This window comes from Schistocerca americana, chromosome 2, assembly GCF_021461395.2.
Source record: "Schistocerca americana isolate TAMUIC-IGC-003095 chromosome 2, iqSchAmer2.1, whole genome shotgun sequence".
Classification (NCBI taxonomy): Eukaryota; Metazoa; Arthropoda; class Insecta; order Orthoptera; family Acrididae; genus Schistocerca; species Schistocerca americana.
In genome coordinates, this window is record NC_060120.1 from 339478346 (window position 1) to 339500186 (window position 21841).

General features: G+C 40.1%; 1 long non-coding RNA gene across 1 annotated transcript in view; it reads left to right on the forward strand.

Annotated features, from left to right (window-relative positions):
- Positions 1-21552, forward strand: part of LOC124596035 — a 39322-nt gene extending 17770 nt beyond the window's left edge. The window contains exon 2 of the long non-coding RNA XR_006978273.1: positions 20941-21552. This is a non-coding gene — a long non-coding RNA (uncharacterized LOC124596035). The remainder of the gene's footprint in view (positions 1-20940) is intronic.
- Positions 21553-21841: the final 289 nt, after the last annotated feature.

Genomic DNA, 21841 nt, shown 5'->3' on the forward strand with positions numbered 1-21841 from the left:
GGTTGTACAGAGTTTCAGGGAGAGCATAAGGGAACAATTGACAAGAATGGGGGAAAGAATGGGTAGCTTTGAGGGATGAAGTAGTGAAGGCAGCAGAGGATCAAGTAGGTAAAAAGATGGGGGCTAATAGAAATCCTTGGGTGACAGAAGAAATATTGAATTTAATTGACGAAAGGAGAAAATATAAAAATGCTGTAAATGAAGCAGGCAAAAAGGAACACAAACATCTCAAAAATGAGATCGACAGGATGTGCAAAATGGCTAAGCAGGGATGGCTAGAGGACAAATGTAAGGATGTAGAGGCTGATCTCACTGGGGGTAAGATAGATACTGCCTACAGGAAAATTAAAGAGACCTTTGCAGAAAAGAGAACGACTTGTATAAATATCAAGAGCTCAGGTGGAAACCCGGTTCTAAGCAAAGAAGGGAAAGCAGAAGGGTGGAAGGAGTATATAGAGGGCCTATACAAGGGCAATGTACATGAGGACAATGTTATGGAAATGGAAGAGGATGTAGATGAAGATGAAATGGGAGATATGATTCTGCGTGAAGAGTTTGACAGAGCACTGAAAGACCTGAATCGAACAAGGCCCCAGGAGTAGACAACATTCCCTCAGAACTACTGACAGCCTTGGGAGAGCCAGTCCTGACAAAACTCTACCATCTGGTGAGCAAGATGTATGAGACAGGTGAAATACCCTCAGACTTCGAGAAGAATGTAATAATTCCAATCCCAAAGAAAGCAGGTGTTGACAGATGTGAAAATTACTGAACTATCAGTTTAATAAGTCACTGTTGCAAAATACTAACGCGAATTCTTTACAGACGAATCGAAAAACTAGTAGAAGCCGACATCGGGGAAGATCAGTTTGGATTCCGTAAAAATATTGGAACACGTGAGGCAATACTGACCCTACGACTTATTTTAGAAGCTAGATTAAGGAAAGGCAAACCTACGTTTCTAGCATTTGTAGACATAGAGAAAGCTTTTGACAGTGTTGACTGGAATAATCTCTTTCAAATTCTGAAGGTGGCAGGGGTAAAATACAGGGAGCGAAAGGCTATTTACAATTTGTACAGAAACCAGATGGCAGTTATAAGAGTCGAGGGGCATGAAAGGGAAGCAGTGGTTGGGAAGGGAGTGAGACAAGGTTGTAGCCTATCCCCGATGTTATTCAATCTGTATATTGAGCAAGCAGTAAAGGAAACAAAAGAAAAATTCGGAGTAGGTATTAGAATCCATGGAGAAGAAATAAAAACATTAAGGTTCGCCGATGACATTGTAATTCTGTCAGAGACAGCAGAGGACTTGGAAGAGCAGTTGAATGGAATGGATAGTGTCTTGAAGGGAGGATATAAGATGAACATCAACAAAAGCAAAACAAGGATAATGGAATGTAGTCGAATTAAGTCGGGTGCTGCTGAGGGTTTTAGATTAGGAAATGAGACACTTAAAGTAGTAAAGGAGTTTTGCTATTTGGGGAGCAAAATGACACGATGGTCGAAGTAGAGAGAATATAAAATGTAGACTGGCAATGGCAAGGAAAGCCTTTCTGAAGAAGAGAAATTTGTTAACATTGAGTACAGATTTAAGTGTCAGGAAGCCGTTTCTGAAAGTATTTGTATGGAGTGTAGCCATGTATGGAAGTGAAACATGGACGATAAATAGTTTAGACAAGAAGAGAATAGAAGCTTTCGAAATGTGGTGCTACAGAAGAATGTTGAAGATTAGATGGGTAGATCACATAACTAATGATGAGATATTGAACAGAATTGGGAGAAGAGAAATTTGTGGCACAACTTGAATAGAAGAAGGAATCGGTTGGTAGGACAAGTTCTGAGGCATCAAGGGATCACCAATTTAGTTTTGGAGGGCAGTGTGGAGGGTAAAAATTGTAGAGGGAGACGATGAGGTGAATACACCAAGCAGATTCAGAAGGATGTAGGTTGCAGTAGGTACTGGGAGATGAAGAAGCTTGCACAGGATAGAGTAGCATGGAGAGCTGCATCAAAGCAGTCTCAGGACTGAGGACCACAACAACAACAATGCATTATGCTGGGTCACAGCAAGGTTTACATTCTGTCGCGCAGTATTTTCTGATTCACAGCCAAAAGTTATCTAGGACCTGAAAATAAGTGTTTCCTACTTGCTTTTTTCATGTAATAATAGAGCTGCAAATATTGAGTTTTGTTCATTTTCATGCACATTCATTGAAAAGCCATCCAAGTACAAGGCTACTGTTTCTCATATACTTGAGCTCATGATTTAAAATTTTGTACAGATTCATTTTTAGGATGGGTCTATACTCTCAACAAATTTTGAACATCTTCGCTGAGTCCCCAACAGATCTCGTACGTGTAATCTGTCAATGTTCTTCAAAATTGCTCGTGAAACTGGTTATTTCTTTCCAGCAGTTTGAAACTCCTACAAAATAAATGTCCTTGGCATATTTTTGACAGTGGGTTTTGACCCTGCAACTTCTTTGAGGTTAGGTGTCTGCAGGTCATTGAAATATAATTGTTCGTCATTCGTATCAGAATCTCTGTAGATAGAGAATGTACACTCTACATGTTCTTGTTTTAAACGAAACTTCCTTTTCTCTCACATTCATATAATGTCTTTACACCCAAACTTTTTTTCCCTGTTGCTAGATCAACAACAGACTTGGAATCCTTCATAGAGGGCAGTTGCCTGCTGATTTTATTGCTCGTGGAAAAGTTTTGTATATTGAGCACATTGTCACGGGCAAGTTTACAAGATGACATTTTCTTGTTTCATAATAAAATTTGCTTACAACTGTTTTAGGCAGGTTTTCCCATATAGTCCTTTTTAAGGCTTTTTTTTGGGTGGTGATGGGGGGGGGGGGGGGGGGGTAGTGGAAGGGAGCACCTTCTTTATTCAAGAAATAGCTTTGTGAAGGGACCAAAGGCAATTATATTATCCTACTTGGAAAGCACAGGTCTCCAACTCATCTTCAGTTGGTACAGATTTTAGTTAAGCCTGTGCTTTCTTTTTCTTGAAAATTCCTTCTTACGATCAATTAAAAATTTTCACAGGAGAATGCCTTTATTTTCATGTCTTTTTTTTATTCCCCCGTTATGGATGCTGTATTTGCTGGCATCTTTCTGTAGTGTGTTAAATGGTTTAGATTTTAATTACCACCCAGAAAACTATCATGCATGGGGCACAATTAGTTTCAACATTTATACATGGTGATTTACATATTAAACACTGCTTTAACAGTCATTAGATGTTTTTATTCGGCCTTCTCAGTCCTAACCAAAAATTGCTAAGTTACAGAGCAAACTTTTTTTTTGGGGGGGGGGGGAGGCATTAAATACATAGCTGTTTTTATAAATTTGCTGCATACTTATGTTTCTTTAAAAACTGAAGTGTCTCCAAAAGATAACGCTCTACTCAACAACAACGGCTCCAACTTAAATGTAAATAGCCTGCAGTGAAATAACAAACTTTTTGTCCTCCATTGTCATATACAGAAGTGCCGGCTTTGTTTAACTATGTTTCATCAAACAGTTTTGTAACTTTGATGATTTTTTTCTGGACAGTAAAATTTAACTTCTGTAGATTCAGAAAACCGTAAATAAATTTAATTAAAAATAACATTAAAAAAGCTCTGGCTTAGTTTCACATGGAATCACCTACATTTTATCATTTTGGAACTTTTTTGCTGCTCGGCAATACTTTTCTAAATACATCTTTTTGTATGTGTGGCAGTAGTTTTTAAATGCAAGATTGTTTTGGTGGTTCGAATTTAAACAGGGGTGGAAACTTTAAATACTTCCCATTTTTGCTAGTCTCTGTGTACATTTCGTCACACATTTCATTGTTCATCTGCAAGGAAAATTCCACTCATTTTGGCTTAGAGAAAATCCTTCTGTTTGTTATTATTTTAGTTTTGTTTTCAACAATACTTTTTGGGATATATTGCTACCACCACATGGAGTAGGCATTGAGTCATAGACAAGCACAATGAAAAGACTGCTAAAGTGTTTAAGCTTTCACACAAAATCAGAAAACATATACACATTCACAACTAACACACACATGGCCAGTTTTGGGGGCTTAGGCCCAACTGCAAGTTGCGTGATCAATCACCTGATAATGATTCTATTATAATGGAATTCTAGATTATATAGTTTATTTCATATGCGCTACACCACTGTTCCGTTGTGCAAACAAATGAGCTGTAATTTGGCTGCAGTAACTCTTCTAGCTCCTATACTTTATTTCTTATGGACTGGATATTTTAGGAGAGAAATTAGAAACAGTGGGGACTGCTTACCGTAGAGACTTCATTTTTCTTGCCTTTGATTAAAAAATCATTTGGATGATGAGGAGATACAGTCGTCTTGTTGATCACTTCACTATCCACTCTTGCTTCTGTTCACTCGTCATCTTTTTTGTTATTTTTGCTGACTCTTAAGGACAGATCTATGGTTTCTACCTCTTTTGGAAGTGCTGCTGCTCGTCCAGTTGATGGAGTTGTAGCTGTTATTTTGCTTTGAAATTAATTTGGATTTTGTGTGTGAATCTACATTATATATTACTGATGTCAATGCCTTTCACATTTTAAAATGTCTGCAGAATTTATCAAAATGCTCACAGCTCCAAAATTTTCAATTTGGGTATCATTTTGTGTTGTTTCACTGAACACTTCAGGAGAACTTAAGGTCAGCAAATTTTCTTTGAGCGGATTAAATTGTCTGTGTCAATAATTCTTCTTGTCCTACATTATTTGCATTGCCTTTTATTTTCCCCTGGTTCACGAGAATTGTATAACCATACTTCCTTGAGTAATCTGCAGTAGAAAGTTCGTTAAAGGAGTTTTCGCACACACAACTTACTGTACTTTCACAGTTTTCTCAAGTTAGCACTTTTTGCTTGCTGGTATTGAACTTCACATTTGAGGTGTTACCTCACTAAGACACTACAAGTAAAGACATCACTGCCAAGTGCAGCAATGAATTGGAGACGTGAATGTCATCATAGGCATGCACCCAAGTGTTTCCTGATGCCACCACAGCTGGAAAATTATTTATGTCTAAATGCAGTACTGCTCTCCCCAGCCTCTTTGTAATCAGTGACCACCTGTACTCATCACTTACGACGACACTATCATCTTAACACAGATTTCGCTGTGTGCTAACAGAAGAGTTATTCTGAATTTTATATCTCGATAAAGACAGTTGTACTGTGATATGAAACAGCCCCTCTGTAATTAACAAAGTGCTAAATGTTGCAAGTGTCAGCAACAGCTTCCGATACATGTCAAGTTGTGGGCAGTAACTGTTTCCAAAGTTAAGTATTTACCAAGTTCAAGTTTTAATAAGTTACTAATAATTTGAGTGTGTTGTTGTATCTGCTCCATCTCCTCCTGAGGTACTTTAGTTCCTACAATACACCACAGCATTTGTCCACTTACCAAAAGGCTCAAATTATCATGCAGAAACTGTCAGTCATTCTTTTCTTCTTATTGTTTCATAATATCAAAGTAATGATTACAGACAATAGGCTAGTTATGCTTTAATTCAGTTTGATTATTTTGTCCTTACAACTGTTACGTGTTTACTTTTGTGCAGCAAAATTCATGTTTTTTTCTGAGAGAAACGAGCCAAACATTTACCCTAGCCGCCATCTTGGATAGCATGATCAGAGAGCTGCATTATGACTTTATTTATTCAGTGACAAGTTTTGATTGTGTTATCTGCTGCCATGCTTGCATAGGGTAAAACAAATATAACAAAGTTAGAAAGTAAGCCAATATCTTGAAAAAATCTTCTTACCTTCTCAGTTGGGAGATTTCTGCATGTTTTCTAATGCTGCACCTTCCATTGATTTGTCTTATTGACTTCTTATCTGCCATAATGTAGCAACAAATTTCCTTGATTTACCACCATTAAATTGCCTGGATCCCAGGCCTGCCAGGTCAATTACATTTTCTTTACAGTCAGCATTACATCTTTTTGAATTCCCCTATCTGTACATTCATTTCCTGTCTTTCTTAATAATCACTGCTAACAGACACACACTCCGTTTTTTTAATGATTCCCAGTTAAAAATCTACACTTGCAACACAAAACAATACTGGTACCTCACACAGACTGAAACCCCATTTAGTTTACAAAAAGCACTTCAGGCCATGTTTACTCTTCTGTTTACTTCTTTCCATGTCCATCAGATTATTGTCTTCAACTGACCTAAATGTCCAAACTCATCAGTTTGATTCTGTGACCTCGTTATTAAATTTGTACTTTTCTCCTGTTTTCATTGTAGATTATTTTTGCTTTTTATAACTTGTTATTGGGCCTGCTTTCAGACTTGCTGTATTAATTACTATCACTCATCTCTCTTTCGCATACATTGTTTCTTCACTGCATCACATGCCCATAACACCAATAGGAGGCATTCAACCACACGGTGGGCAGTAGTCATAATGTTTTGGCTTATCACTGTGCTTCCCTCCGTGTATAAGGAATTCTGTGTGAATGCCGTCAAAGCCTGGGGCTTTCCCTGGTTTCATTTCTTTAATGGCAGTCATTAGTCCTTCAATGCAGAATGATAGAGAGTATTCACTTTCAGCTCTGAAATCTGTTTTGAATGCCTTTTAATTTCTTCTTAGGTATAGTATGTGCTCAGACTTGAGCTCTGGAAGTGGACACAGTGTTGGCTGTAATGTTGTTGGGGGGTAGCATCATCACGAGTGTGATCTTGTTGGGTGTTACCATCTTGTCTTCTAGGCAAAGACCAAGCTTTCCTGCTTTGTGTACAGAAGTTCAGGGATCAACTGTCTCAGTCCACTTTATATGCCTAAAATGTGTCGATGTTACTCACAAGGGAACCTCCCCATCGCACCCCCCTCAGATTTAGTTATAAGTTGGAACAGTGGATAGGCCTTGAAAAACTGAACACAGATCAATCAAGAAAACAGGAAGAAGTTGTGTGGAACTATGAAATAAATAAGCAAAATATACAACTTGAGTAGTCCTTGCGCAAGATGGGCAACATAAAGGATAACGTGAGCTCAGGAACACCGTGGTCCCGCGGTTAGTGTGAGCAGTTGCGGAACGAGAGGTCCTGGGTTCAAGTCTTCCCTCTAGTGAAAAGTTTACTTTTTTTATTTTCGCAAAGTTATGATCTGTCCGTTCGTTCATTGACGTCTCTGCTCACTGTAATAAGTTTAGTGTCTGTTTTTTGCGACCGCACCGCAAAACTGTGCGATTAGTAGACGAAAGGACGTACCTCTCCAATGGGAACCGAAAATATTTGATTGCAAGGTCATAGGTCAACCGATTCCTCCACAGGAAAACACGTCTGATATATTCTATACGGCACTGGTGACGGCATGTGCGTCACATGACAGTAATATGTTGTCGACCCACCTAACTTGTACACTTGTCGAATGGGTAAAAAGATTCTTCTACCTTATCCGATTTAGGTTTTCTTGTGGATGTCATAATCTTTCCCAAAAAAGTGATGAAATCATAGGAGTTTGTCACATAAACTGAAAATAAAAAATTAAACTTTTCACTCGAGGAAAGACTTGAACCAACGACCTCTCGTTCCGCAGCTACTCACGCTAACCGCGGGACCACGGCGCTCCTGAGCTCATGTTGTCCTTTATGTTGCCTATCTTGCAAATGGACTACTCAAGTTGTATATTTTGCTTATTTTTTCATAGTTCCACACAACTTCTTCCTGTTTTCTCGATTGATCTGTGTTCAGTTTTTCAAGGCCTACCCACTGTGCTAGCTTATAACTAAATCTGATGGGGGTGCGATGGGGGGGTTCCCTTGTCAGTAACTCATCTGCTATTTCATGATCTTTACTTTCACAGGATTCTTTGAATAGATTTTCATATTCTTCTACCCAACGAGGAGTATATATCTTTGGAAACCTCGTTAATAAACTTCTTTGCTGTGCTAATTATTGCCTCAATGAACTTCTTGCAGTCTGAACTCGCTGGGGCCCATTCTACAAATTTGTTGAGATTTTCTGAGAAGGTGTCAAACGATATTCTGAAAATTCCATCTGGGCCTAGGAAATACTCTTCTTAAAGGGATACTAATCCCAAATTCAAGAAAAATTGGGCAGTGATGGCTGTGTTGCAAATATCCAAGGAGTTTTCTTGATACCAGAAGTGGTTGACTATTACTATCAAATGAGACAAAACAAAGACCAGGGTTGTGATCCATGCTCTAGGCACCAGATCTGAAAGTGCCCCAATCCTCAGCATCGAAGATAAGATGAATATCAAGTTTTTTGATTCAGTTTCACCAAAGTGTTTCCATTTTCATTACTGCATCTGTATTTCCACATTTCATTATGGTTATTGAAGCTCTGCTGAGTGCTGTTGGCAATCAGGGTGCACTCAGCCATTGTGAGACCAATTGAGGAGCTACTTGATTGAGAAGTAGCAACACTGGTCACGAAAACTAGCAACAGCTGAGAGAATAGTGTGCTGATCACATGCCCCTACTTATTCCTTATCTGCATCCGGGCTGAGGATGACAGGGCGGTTGGTCAGTTGGGCCTTCATGGTTCAACGCCTGTTTGGGCAGTGCTTATTATTACTGTAACCATTGTCATAGGTACCCCCCAGTAAGTCATACCTAGGTATTTTTCCTCTTGAAGTAAGTTGAGCTTCATTTGCTGCATGAGTTGCAGGGATTACAACTAAATCAATTTTGTTGTCAACTAAAATTTTATGCAACACTTGGCATTTTGCTCTTCTAATGCCTGCAATATTCGACTGACAAACTCATACATTGTCCTAACTTTATAGAGAGATAGTCCTCAGGAGAACCATTTGTCAATTCATTCATCTTCTGATGTGTGATTTAATATTTACAAGGAGGTATTGAGGACTGTCTGGTTGTCAGTATTTTGTTTCTCATTTAGCGTCACCCAAGATAATTAAAGGGTACTTGAAGGTTAAACCTGTAGACACGAGCAACAGTCATCACCCAAAAATGCAGTGTCACCAGCAAATAGAACTTGCTTCAGATATTTTCCATTAACATACATTCCTTTTTCATTTTTCCAGCTAATGACCTGTAAATTTCCTCTAAGGCTACTGAGAACTTTGCCAATATGGAATTTCTGTGTCTGGCTCTGCGTTAAATTATGAATGTACCATTATCATAATGAAGTCTAATGGTGTCTGTAGCTTTATGTACATCATCTTCTGTATACCAACATAATAACGTATAATATTGAAAATTAAATGTAAGTGAGCAGCACATGTTTGTGGATTGCAAGAAATTATGGAACATAAACTTAATTGAAGGTGGATTGGGTCAGGTGGGTTAACTGGGAACAATTTTGTAAGGTTTTGACTTTGATTTGAAGTAGTATAGATACATCCTTCAGGAAGGACTGTTTTCAAACTTAGTTCAACCTGTTCCCATGAGTGGCGCCATCACAGCATGTCTTAAAGGTGGCTGCTACACTTGACGTTCGTCAGAAGCAATGTGCTGTCATAGAATTCCTGTACTGTGAAAACGAGACAGTGGGAAACATCCACAAGAGGTTGAAAAAGGTGTATGGAGATGCTGCTGTCGATTGCAGTACAGTTAGTCAGTGGGCAAGCAGGTTACGTGATGAAAGCGGGCGCGGCAGTATTGAGGATTGTCCTCGCAGTGGCAGGCCTCGTACTGCACACACTCCAGACAATGTGCAGAGAGTTAATGAATTGGTGACTGCTGACAGACGCATCACAGTGAACGAATTGTCACGCTACATTGGGATAGGGGAAGGAAGTGTTTGCAGAATACTGAAAGTTTTGGCGTTAAAAAAGGTTTGTGCCAGGTGGGTTCCCAGGATGTTAACAGTGGCTCACAAAGAAACAAGAAAAATGGTATGCAGCGAACTTTTGGAACAGTACGAGAATGGTGGAGATTAATTTCTTGGAAGAATTGTGACAGGTGATGAAACGTGGCTCCATCATTTTTTACCAGAGACGAAGAGGCAATCAATGGAGTGGCATCATGCAAATTCACCCAAGAAAGAAAATTCAAATCCACACCTTCTGCTGGAAAAGTTATGGCTATGGTGTTTTTCAATTCCGAAGGACTCTTTCTTGTGGACATCATGCCAAGTGGAACCACCATAAATTCTGATGCAAATGTGATGACACTGAAGAAACTTCAAGCTCGACTGAGTCGTGCTCGACCACATCGGCAAAAGCAGGTCATTTTGCTGCACGACCACATGTCAGTCAAAAAACCATGGAAGCGATCACAAAACTCGGATGGAAAACACTTAAAACAGCCACCTTACAGTCCTGACCTGGCTCCATGTGACTGTCATCTCTTTGGGAAACTGAAAGACTCTCTTTGTGGAACAAGGAAGATGATTACTCCCTTGTGCATGCTGCCAAACAGTGGCTCCAACAGGTTGGTCCAGAATTTTACCATGTGGGTAGACAGGCGCTGGTTTCAAGATGGAGTAAGGCAGTTGAGAGGGATGGAAATTATGTGGAGAAATGAAAATATTGTTCCTAAAGGATGTATCTACTCACTGTAAAATTTTTAAACATGTAGAATAAAAGATGGATTTAAAAAAAATAGTGTGCGTTTCTTTTGGAGTGACCCTCTTAATTTTAAGACTTAATAGAGTTGAAATACAAACTTTGCTTTTGGAATAATTAATCTCTAAATTCTAAAGGACAACACAGTAAGTTTATATTTCCCTTGTGTGTTCATATTTATTCCATTAGGTCCGAGAAAGTATAAAATGCAATCTCCAAGTGTGGACTGAGTATCTAAAAATTCCCCAATTGAAGGTTTTGAAAGGAATTTATCACTAATGTTAAAAGTGAGATAGTAGGTAACATACTTCTTGTTAGAATCCATGTAACCACACAAACACAAAAATGTATGGCTAAGCCTCACTACATCAGTGGAATTTTGAAAAATGAATTTCATTCAACTCTCCACATTGTTGGAGAGCTGGCAAAATAGTTAAAACTTCATTCACTTTGACATCAAATATGTGCTCTTTGTTTGCTTTGAATATCTTAATTCTGTCCAAAGATTTGAGGTCCATAACTTTGATTTCCTGGTCCCTTACCAGATTTTCTTTTCCCAGAAGAACTCCGACTAGTACCTATGCTCCGGGTTTAATTGAAGAGGAGTTGGGACAGAATAGCCAGTCCCAATCATCACCATCTTCACAAAAAATTTCAACATCTTCAAGTTCGTCATCATCAAGCACTGGCAATTGCTCATCATCTTCAGAATCGTCGGTCAGTTCTGTTTTTCTCTTCTTGTTGGTCTTATCCTTTTTTACCTCTATTTCTTCTCATCAGCTTCCTTCAATCAGTATAAATCTGTTTCATTTGTTGACTCTTCTCCATACTGAAGCTGTCACAAACAAGAATTGACCTTTGTTACAGTGGGGATGGAAGTTAATTTTGTGCCACTTTGCACAGCTTTGCAAAATAAACCTCTAAGACTTCTAGGAGAGAAAATAGGTTTGTCTTCTAAAGACTTCTTTTGAGATGAAACACAAGCACACAATTTTGTTCTTAAATCCAAGACATATGCTTACGGTATGCTATGGACAGAAATATTGCATAGGTTAGGCCTATATTATGAACAGCTGAAGGAGGCAGAAGGGGTTAGGTGTAAAGTCTGCCCTGTGGATCAGTAGGTGATATTCTGGGAGAGAAAGCACTTAGTATGTTATGAAGAAAATGTCTGGACTGTTGCAAGTCCGTAGTGTCAAATAAATCTTCAGAAAAATGTTTATAGTCAGCAGGAGTAATTCCATTGATAAGGAATCTACTTAATTTTTTCAGATGTTAGTGCAGTTGACCAAAGCTGAGCAAAGGCTTCAGCAAATAGGCTGACATGGTACATGCCCATCACATACCAGTATGGCACTTTCACTGGGTAATTGGTAATTTGTTGGACTCTTTTTGTATAAGGGGATAAAAGCTGTGATGGGCCACAGATGAAACTGGGGCGCCTCCACTCCCTCTCTTGTTCAAGCAGCATAAAGTGTCCCTGGGTAGACATTACTTGATGCCCATTGAATTTGAGCTGCAGTACTTTTGTGTATGATCAGAAGTGTGAAGTAAGTACCATCTGCAGCAACATAGGCTAAACCAGTTCCTGGTTCCCTACCTGATCCACCTGGCACCCTATTCAGTGGCTTTCACTTTTACAAAGAGGTCTTACTCTAGGTGAGTCACTGCCAACCCCAAACTTGTCACAGTTGTGGACAGAGCATGTGTTTTTTATCCACACATTTCATTCACATTATTCAGTTTGTCGTAGAAGGGATGAATTACACATTGTTCTCTAGCATTCTTTGAGGACTTTTGAAACTGCTCAGGATTCTTCAAAGAAATGCAGAGGTTGCATTTCATAAAAGCATGATACAGTCCTCACCAGGTGAGCATCTTTGAATTAAGTTATTAGTAATTTCCTTTTAACACATGGTAGCAATGACTTTTTCTTCATCACCTGGATATCCCACTTCTACATGAGCTTTAAAATATTTGACCAGTATATAGAATATCAGATTTCATTTCTTCTTTTCATTCTTTAACTAGTTGTACTCAGCCACATGTTGCCACGTACACATTTGTGGTACATATGAGAATTGGATATACATTCTATTCTTCTTCTCCCACCCACCCCGTCTCTGTCAATCTCCTCCTTCTTGCCCCCTCTCTTTGTCCATCTCCTCCTCTTTCCCTCACTATTTGTTCCTCTCCTCCTCTATGTGTCCATCTTCCCCCTCCCCCTCACTCTCTCCAATCCCCTCCCCCCCTCCACAATCTCAACCTCCATCTCATTCTTTCTGCTCTCTGTGTCCATTTTCTCCCATCCCTCTGTCCATCTCCTCTCTCACTCTGACCTTGAGCCTTGTTTATTGTTATTACAAATTTAGATTCTGTAGTGGTATTTTAACCATAAGCTGATGAAACTGAAGTAGAACTTCCCTGTTTTCTATGAAATTGTCACAGGAGTATAATGAGAGAGAATATGTATGAGAGAAAAATTTGTCTAATGGCTTAAATACCCCACTGTCGTAGTTAAAACCAGCTACGTCAAAATTTCACATTTGTACAGCTGAGTGTCAGTTGTTATTTAAAAAAATAATTATGAAGTCTTACTTTTATCTGCATGTTTGCTAGAGTATTGTTTCAAATTTAAAGTAAATTGGTCAAGTACTCAAATCGATCAAGAATTTTTAGAGATTTTTGTTCACGACATTTCCCCTTTATATATTACGTATTTATTTATATACTGTATGTATTAAAATTGGTATGTAAAAATGCACATATTCACATGCAACATTGTATCAACATTTCAAAGTAATTAGTGAAGAACTTTTGGAGATTTAAGATTTAAAATGAACAAACATGAGATTTTTTGCTAACATCCTATCGCCTGTGTATATTATATAAATTGTGGTCAGAAACAGTCTGAAAAGCTTGAAAGGGTGTTGCGGTATAGGTTGTGCTGAGAAATAATCATTAAGAAAAAGTCTGTACTTTGCACTGTTTCTGAGTCAGTTGGCATAGAAGTTAGCTTATCAGGCTGTTGGATGTGCTAATTCAAGCAGCCTGCCGGATACAATTACCGGTAGTGTTAGCTGTTCTCATAGCATAAACATAGTGCATGAGACCGCTTGGCCTTTGGCTGAGGTTTAATCCTAATTATCATTCCAATTCTAGTTTTTGTATCACTTTCTTGTTCAATTTTAGGAAACCAAACTAAAAACGTGTTTAGCAGCACAGTCTGGCGAGCTGCTTGAATTTGCACATGCGATGGTCTGATTGGCTTACTTAAATGCTAATTAACTCAGAAATGGTGTAATGTATGGAATTTTTTTCTTAGCAATAAGTTCTCAGCACAACCTACCCTGCAATACCCTTTCAAGCTTTACAGTCTGTTTCTGACCACCAGTATATATTTATACACCATATGTCATTGGGGCTCCAGTAGGTATATAAAAACATGCCTGTATTTGCATTTGCATGCAACATTCTGTCAGACTTTGAAAGCAGTTGATGTAGAACTTTGAGATTTAAGATTTGAAGAAATGCCCATAAGCTATGTCTTCTTCCCTAAATATTTTCACTTTATTTATAATGTCATGCACAGCCCCTCACTCATTGTTTTCAGTGTAGCTGCAGTCGACACAGTTTTTAATGTAGGTATGCGACTTTTTCCAAAACCTGATTTGGAATAATATATTGTTTTCCAGTCGTCACTCATTTTCTGCACTCAATTACCCACTTTGTAAAATTTTAGGGGGAAAATGTAAACATGCTATGGTTCTCATGTAGTTTGAAAGTAAATAATTTTATTGTTGTATTCTGGTTTGGGAGTGATAAATAAATAAACAACAATAATGCATGTGTTTGAATTACCCATAAATCAAGGAAAAACACATTATTTTCTTTTTTTAGGAATTGGGAACTAACAAACTACTAGAAGACCAATATAAAAAGCTCAACTGTGAACAAGATTTAAAAAAGAAAAAGAGAAAGAAAGTGATATCAAAATTTAGGAAAATGGTTGAATACAATGCTACCAACAATTACACCAATTTATTTCCAACAAAATTGCATACCTCAAATAATGGAAAATCCAGGATGGAATGTAACAATACCAGAGAAGGAAAGTTACTACTCACCAAATAGCAGATATACTGAGTCACGATAGCCACAACAAAAAGATTCACACAATTGCAGCTATCAGCCATTAAGGCCTTTGTCAGCAGTAGACACACACACACACACACACACACACACTCAAACGCAAACGCAACTTGCACACATCTGCAGTCTCAGAGAACTGAAACCACACTGCGAGCAGCAGCACCAGTGCATTATGGGAGTGGTGACTGGGTGGGGGTAAGGAGGAGGCTGGGGCGGGGAGGGGGAGGGATAGTATGGTGGGAGTGGCAGACAGTGAAGTGTTGCAGTTTAGACAGAGGGCAGGACAGAAGGTGCGGAGGGGGGGGGGGGGGGGGGGGGGGGGGAGAGGGATGTAGCGGAAAGAAGAGAAATAAAAGGAAATCAAAAGACTGGGTGTGGCAGTGAAATGACGGCTTTGTAGTGCTGGAATGGGAACAGGGAGGAGGCTGGTGTTGGTGGGAAGGATCCATATGGCACAGGCTGTGAAGCAGTCATTGAGGTGAGGGATAGCATGTTTGGCAGCGTGTTCAGCGACAATGTGGTCCACTTGTTTTTTGGCCACAGTTTGTCTGTGGCCGTTCATGCGGACAGACAGCTTGTTGGTTGTCATGCCTACATAGAATGCAGCACAGTGGTTGGAGCTTAGCATGTAAATCACATGACTGGTTTCACAAGTAGCCCTGCCTTTGAGGGGTTAGGTGATGTTAGTGACCGGACTGGAGTAGGAGGTGGTAGGAGGATGTATGGGAGAGGTCTTGCATCTAGGTCTGTTCCAGGGGTATGAGCCATGAGGTAAGGGATTGGGAGCAGGGGTTGTGTAAGGATGGACGAGTATATTGTGTAGATTCGGTGGACGGCAGAATACCACGGTAGGAGTGGTGGGAAGGATAGTGGGCAGGACATTTCTCATTTCAGGGCATGATGAGAAGTAATCGAAACCCTGACGGAGAATGTAATTCAGTTGCTCCAGTCTTGGATGGTACTGAGTTATGAGGGGAATGCTCCTCTGTGGCCAGACTGTGGGACTTTGTGAGGTGATGGGAGACTTGAAAGATACGGCATGGGAGATTTGTTTTTGTACGAGGATGGGAGGATAATTACGGTCAGTGAAGGCTTCAGTAGACACTCGGTATATTTTGAGAGGGACTGCTCGTCACTGCAAATGCGACGACAACGGGTGGCTAGGCTGTACGGAAGGGACTTCTTGGTATGGAATGGGTGGCAGCTGTCAAAGTGGAGGTATTGCTGGTTGTTAGCAGGTTTGATATGGACAGAGGTACTGATGTAGCCATCTCTGAGGTGAAGGTCAACATCTAGGAAGGTGGCTTGTTGGGCTGAGTAGGACCAGGTGAAGCAAATGGGGGAGAAGTTGTTGAGGTTCTGGAGGAATGTGAATAAGGTGTCCTCACCTTCAATCCAGATAGCAAAGATGACATCAGTGAATCTGAACCAGGTGAGGGGTTTAGGATTCTGGATTTTTAGGAAATATTCCTCTAGATGGCCCATGAATAGGTTAGCATAGGATGGTTCCATGTGGGTGCCCATAGCTGTACTGCGGATTTGTTTGTAGGTAATGCCTTCAAAGGAGACGGGTGAGGGTATAGTTGGTCATGGAGACTAGGAAGGAGGTTGTTGGTTTGGAATCCAAAGGACATCTGGAAAGGTAGTGTTCGATAGCAGTAAGGCCATGGGCATTAGGAATGTTAGTGTACAGGGAGGTGGCATCAATAGTGACAAGCAGGGCACTGTGTGGTAAAGGGACAGGAACTGTGGAGAGTCATTTGAGGAAATGGTTGGCATCTTTTATATAGGAGGATAGGTTCTGGGTAATAGGTTGAAGGTGTTGGTCTATGAGAGCAGAGATTTTCTCAGTGGGGGCACAGTAACCAGCCACAAAGGGGTGTCCTGGGTGGTTGGGTTTATGGACTTTAGGAAGCATGTAGAAGGTGGGAGTACGGGGAGTGGTAGGGGTAAGTAGAGAGATGGACTCTGGGGAGACGTTCTGGAATGGGCCTAAGGATTTGAGTAATGGCTGGAGATCCTGCCGGATTACTGGAATGGGCTCACTGTGGCATGGTTTGTAGGTGGAAGTATCTGACAGCTGAAGGAGTCCTTGTGCCACATAATCCTTGCGGTTCAAAACAGCGGTGGTGGAGCCTTTGTCAGCAGGTAGGATTATAAGGTCGAGATCAGTCCACCATCTAAAAACTGATGGCTAATGGCTGAAAGCAAGGGGCAACTACAGCCATAATTTTTCCCGAGGGCATGATGGGTAGATCACTTAACTAATGAGGAGGTATTGAATAGAATTGGGGAGAAGAGGAGTTTGTGGCACAACTTGACTAGAAGAAGGGATCGGTTGGTAGGACATGTTCTGAGGCATCAAGGGATCACCAATTTAGCATTGGAGGGCAGCGTAGAGGGTAAAAATCGTAGAGGGAGACCAAAAGATGAATACACTAAGCAGATTCAGATGGATGTAGGTTGCAGTAGGAACTGGGAGATGAAGTAGTTTGCACAGGATAGAGTAGCATGGAAAGCTGCATCAAACCAGTCTCAGGACTGAAGACCACAACAACTACAACAACAACAACAACAACAGTACCTCCGTGCATATCAAACCTACTAATCACCAGCAATACCTCCATTTTGACAGTTGCACCCATTCCAAGTTGACCAAGAAGTCCCTTCTGTACAGCCTAGCCACCCGTGGTCGTTGCATCTGCAGTGACGAGCAGTCCCTCTCAAAATATACCGAGGGTCTCACTGAAGCCTTCAGTGACTGTAATTATCCTCCCATCCTTGTACAAAAACAAATCTCCCGTGCCTTATCTTTCCAGTCTCCCACCACCTCCCAAAGTCCCACAGTCCGGTCACAGAGGAGCATTCCCCTCGTAACTCAGTACCATCCAGGACTGGAGCAACTGAATTACATTCTCCGTCAGGGTTTTGATTACCTCTCATCATGCCCTGAAATGAGAAATGTCCTGCCCACTATTCTTCTCACCACTCCTACCGTTGTATTCCGCCATCCACCGAACCTACGCAATATACTCATCCGTCCTTACACAACCCCTGCTCCCAATCGCTTACCTCATGGCTCATACCCCTGGAATAGACCTAGATGCAAGACCTCTCCCATACATCCTCCTACCACCATCTACTCCAGTCCAGTCACTAACATCACCTATCCCATCAAAGGCAGGGCTACCTGTGAAACCAATCATGTGATTTACATGCTAAGCTGTAACTACTGTGCTGCATTCTATGTAGGCGTGACAACCAACAAGCTGTCTGTCCGCATGAACGGCCACAGACAAACTGTGGCCAAAAAACAAGTGGCCCACCCTGTTGCTGAACACACTGCCAAACATGACGTCTCTCATCTCAATGACTGCTTCACAGCCTGTGCCATATGGATTCTTCCCACTAACACCAGTTTTTCTGAATTGTACAGGTGGGAACTTTCCCTGCAATACAACCTACGTTCTCGTAACCCTCCTGGCCTCAACCTTCGTGTCACTGTCCTCACCCATCCAGCCCCCTCCCTGTTCCCACTCCAGCACTACACAGCCGTCATTTCACCGCCACACCCAGTCTTATAGTTTCCTTTTATTTCTCTCCTTTCCGCTACTTACCTCCTCCTCCATCTGCACCTTCTCTCCCGTCCTCTGTCTAAACTGCAACACTTCACTGTCTGCCATTCCCACCATACTATCCCTACCCCTCCCCGCCCCAGCATCCTCCTTACCCCCACCCAGTCGCCACTCCCATTATGCACTGATGCTGTTGCTTGCAGTGTGGTTTCAGCTCTCAGAGACTGCAGACGTGTGTGCAAGTTGTGTGTGTGTGTGTGTGTGTGTGTGTGTGTGCGTGTGTGTGTGTACTGCTGACAAAGGCCTTAATGGCCGAAAGCTATAATTGTGTGAATCTTTTTGTTGTACCTGTCGTGACTCAGCATCTCCGCTATATGGTGAGTAGTAACTTTCCTTCTCTAAAATTGTATACCTGCTGTTTCCAGTTACACCTAGTTTGCCAATACACCACCTGATCCAAAATGAAAGTGGGAAAATGAGAAGTAACAACCTTGGATGAATATTGTTGAAGACTATAATGCTTGGAAACATCATTAACTCATTAGTGGATATCATATGGTTGATGATGATGGCAACAGTGGTTTGAATCAGTGCTTTGTATCTATAAAACTGTTCTTAGAGATTTTGTAGGTATGAATTCCAAAGCTTTATCAAAATTATCAAGCTTATCCCAGATATAATGGTGACTCACACTGAATGCTCTTTCTATAATTTTATTCTTCACAAATTGCAAATGCCCAGTGTATCAGTGTTATGAAAAGTTGCTACTCATCATATAGCAGAGATGCTGAGTTGCAGATAGGCACAACAAAAAGACTGTCCCAAATAAGCATTCGGCCCACAAGGCCTTTGTCAAAAATAAACGTGCGCGCGCGCGCACACACACACACACACACACACACACACACACACACACGACTGCAGTCTCACTCCCCCCCTCCTTATTGCTGCTTTTGTTTAAGGCGACAGTTGCATTCGCAGTCATGTGTTTGTGAGGTGTATGTGCTTAAGTGAATGTGTTATGTTTTCTTTTCTGAGAAATGTGTAACAGTCTTTTTGCTGTGCCTGTCTGCAACTCTGCATGATGAGTAGCAATCTATCCTTTTCCTTATATTGGTGGTATTCCAACATGGAGTTTCCATTGTTTGATACAGTGAAATATGATGTACATGACAAAACTAGTAAGCTATATGTTTCCTGTATGTAGGTACATTTACAAAAACTTTGTTAGTTCTTAATGCTTCATAGCAGTATATGAGTGCCTTTGCAAGCCAATATGTGTTGATTATGTAAGTTTTGTTATCAAAATTCTATTTATGCTCTTAGATGTAATCAAATTGTAGTATTTGTACTCTTTATGATTCATTTATAGTTTCTTGACAATTACTTTCCTGTATTAATGCACACTAGACTACTTCACATCCCTGAAGCCTTTCTTTCATGATAATGTTCACTGGACACGTCTCAATGATCTCTTCCTGTCAGCATTGTTCAGCAGTCTTCCTTCATTTCCCACTAAATGTTCATTCAGTCCATGTTTTTCAAAAGCCTCTTTTCATTAAGCAAAATATTAAATGGGAATATATTTTTCCCATCAACACACAGCATACAGCCACACTGTTGCAGCAGAATTGTGTCTTAAAAAGTTTCATCCTGTCTTCATGTAAAATAGTCTGCATTCCTCCTCCCCCCCCCCCCCCCCCCTCCGCCCCCTTTTCTCCATGCTCTCCACTCCTGAACCATCTGGTGACAGACTAACGAAACATTTTTTTTTAGTTGAGTGGTTGTTCTCCATCCTATCTCGAAAACTGCAGTAGTGTTCTCTTTGGAGAGTAATCATTGCAGTATGAGCCTGTCACCTTAGATTAGCTCCAGAGTGGTTGCAGTAGCCCACGAAGAATATATTGCAGAGAGCATCTTTCGATATCTGACAATACAATAAACAAAATGTTTGCCCACTGTATTATATCTTTGATCTATAAGGGTTTCTGTTGTGAGTATCCAATGTCTCCAGTATTTCACTTTTGAGAGCCAAACTTAGGAAACAGAGGAAAAACAATACCATTGGTACCAAAACAGCTTACTGCCATCATTGGTCTCTTCTCCATTTTATCCCACAGTCTTTTTAACTTTGTTATTTTGTGTGGCATCCCACTTCCACCATCATTCAACTTTGTTTGCATTTTCGTACTCCCTGTTTCTGTCTGCAGCCTTTAACTGAGCTCTTCAACCTTGACCTGTTATTACTTACCAGCACGTATTATTAGGAAATTTGTAACAGTTTTAGTCCATTTTTACCTTCTAGTTTTTCTCTCTATGGAACCAAAATTTTGAAACATTTTGTATTTCCTATCTCCTATCTTTTTACTCAGCCATGCTTTTATATTTGTGTGTAACCACTGTCTGTAAGAAACACTTATCCATAGGTGTAGATCTCAAATCCCCATCCACCCATCTTTTGTTTTCTTAGATTACATGAGGCGAGTCCAGAATGAGCGTGTAAAAGTCACAACCAATTCCTTTCCTCATCCTTGCCCACTCTGAGCTATTGTTTAATCCCTAATGCCATTGTCATTAAGAGTGATACCATGTTGTTATTGTTTCTTCCAATACTTCCATCAGACATCTTAGTAGATAACATTTTCTTTATCTCTGTGTTGCAGCATTATGGAACGTGGTGAGGAGAACTGTCAGAGCTATATAGAAGCTCATAAGGAGTGCATGAGGAAAATGGGATTCAATATCTAAAAGTGTAACTGTAAAAACATGTTTCTTCTCCATAAATTATTCATCATTCATTAACATTAAGTTTTAGTGCTATTCCTTCAACTCTGATATGAGAAAAACATTAATAGCTCATTGTGCTGGATGGTTAAAGATTTGTTGAGACAACAATTTGGAAAATGTGTTGTCCAATGAAACCATTATATGGAACAGTACCTACTTAATACCAAATGAGTCCCTACACAAAATTGTTTCCTTAGTTACCTTTGTCTTTAATTTCTAGTCAATGCATAAAAGTTAGTTGTAAAGAAAGCGATGTTTCATTTAAGATGGGATTGGAAAAATGCATGCAGTTACTGCATCTCACAAGCAGATTGTATATTGAATTGACATATAATTGTAGTGTAAATAATTCATTAATGATCTAAGACCTGTACAGATGAAATAATCTATACTGACAGTTTCTTGTTTGTCAGACAGTGTGATAGTTTTGTGTCTGTTCTGCAGAATTCGCTGTTGCATTATTAACTAAATAAAATGTTGTTATAGGAGTTAGTGTAATTTCTTCAGTATATAGACCCATTTCATACTTTCAAAGGAAGGAGTAAATGCAACCACTCTGTGTATAGCATGTTTTTGTGAAACAGTGGAAAATCTAGGAGTAATAATGACAATATTGTGAAAATTGCTACTCACCACATAGCAGATATGTTGAGTCGCAGATGCACAAAAAGAAAATACTGCTAAACGTAAGCCAGAAGGCTTTCTTTTGAAATTGACAACATAGGCACACACATTCAAGAAAATGCAGCTCACACACTCGTATATGGTCATTGGGTT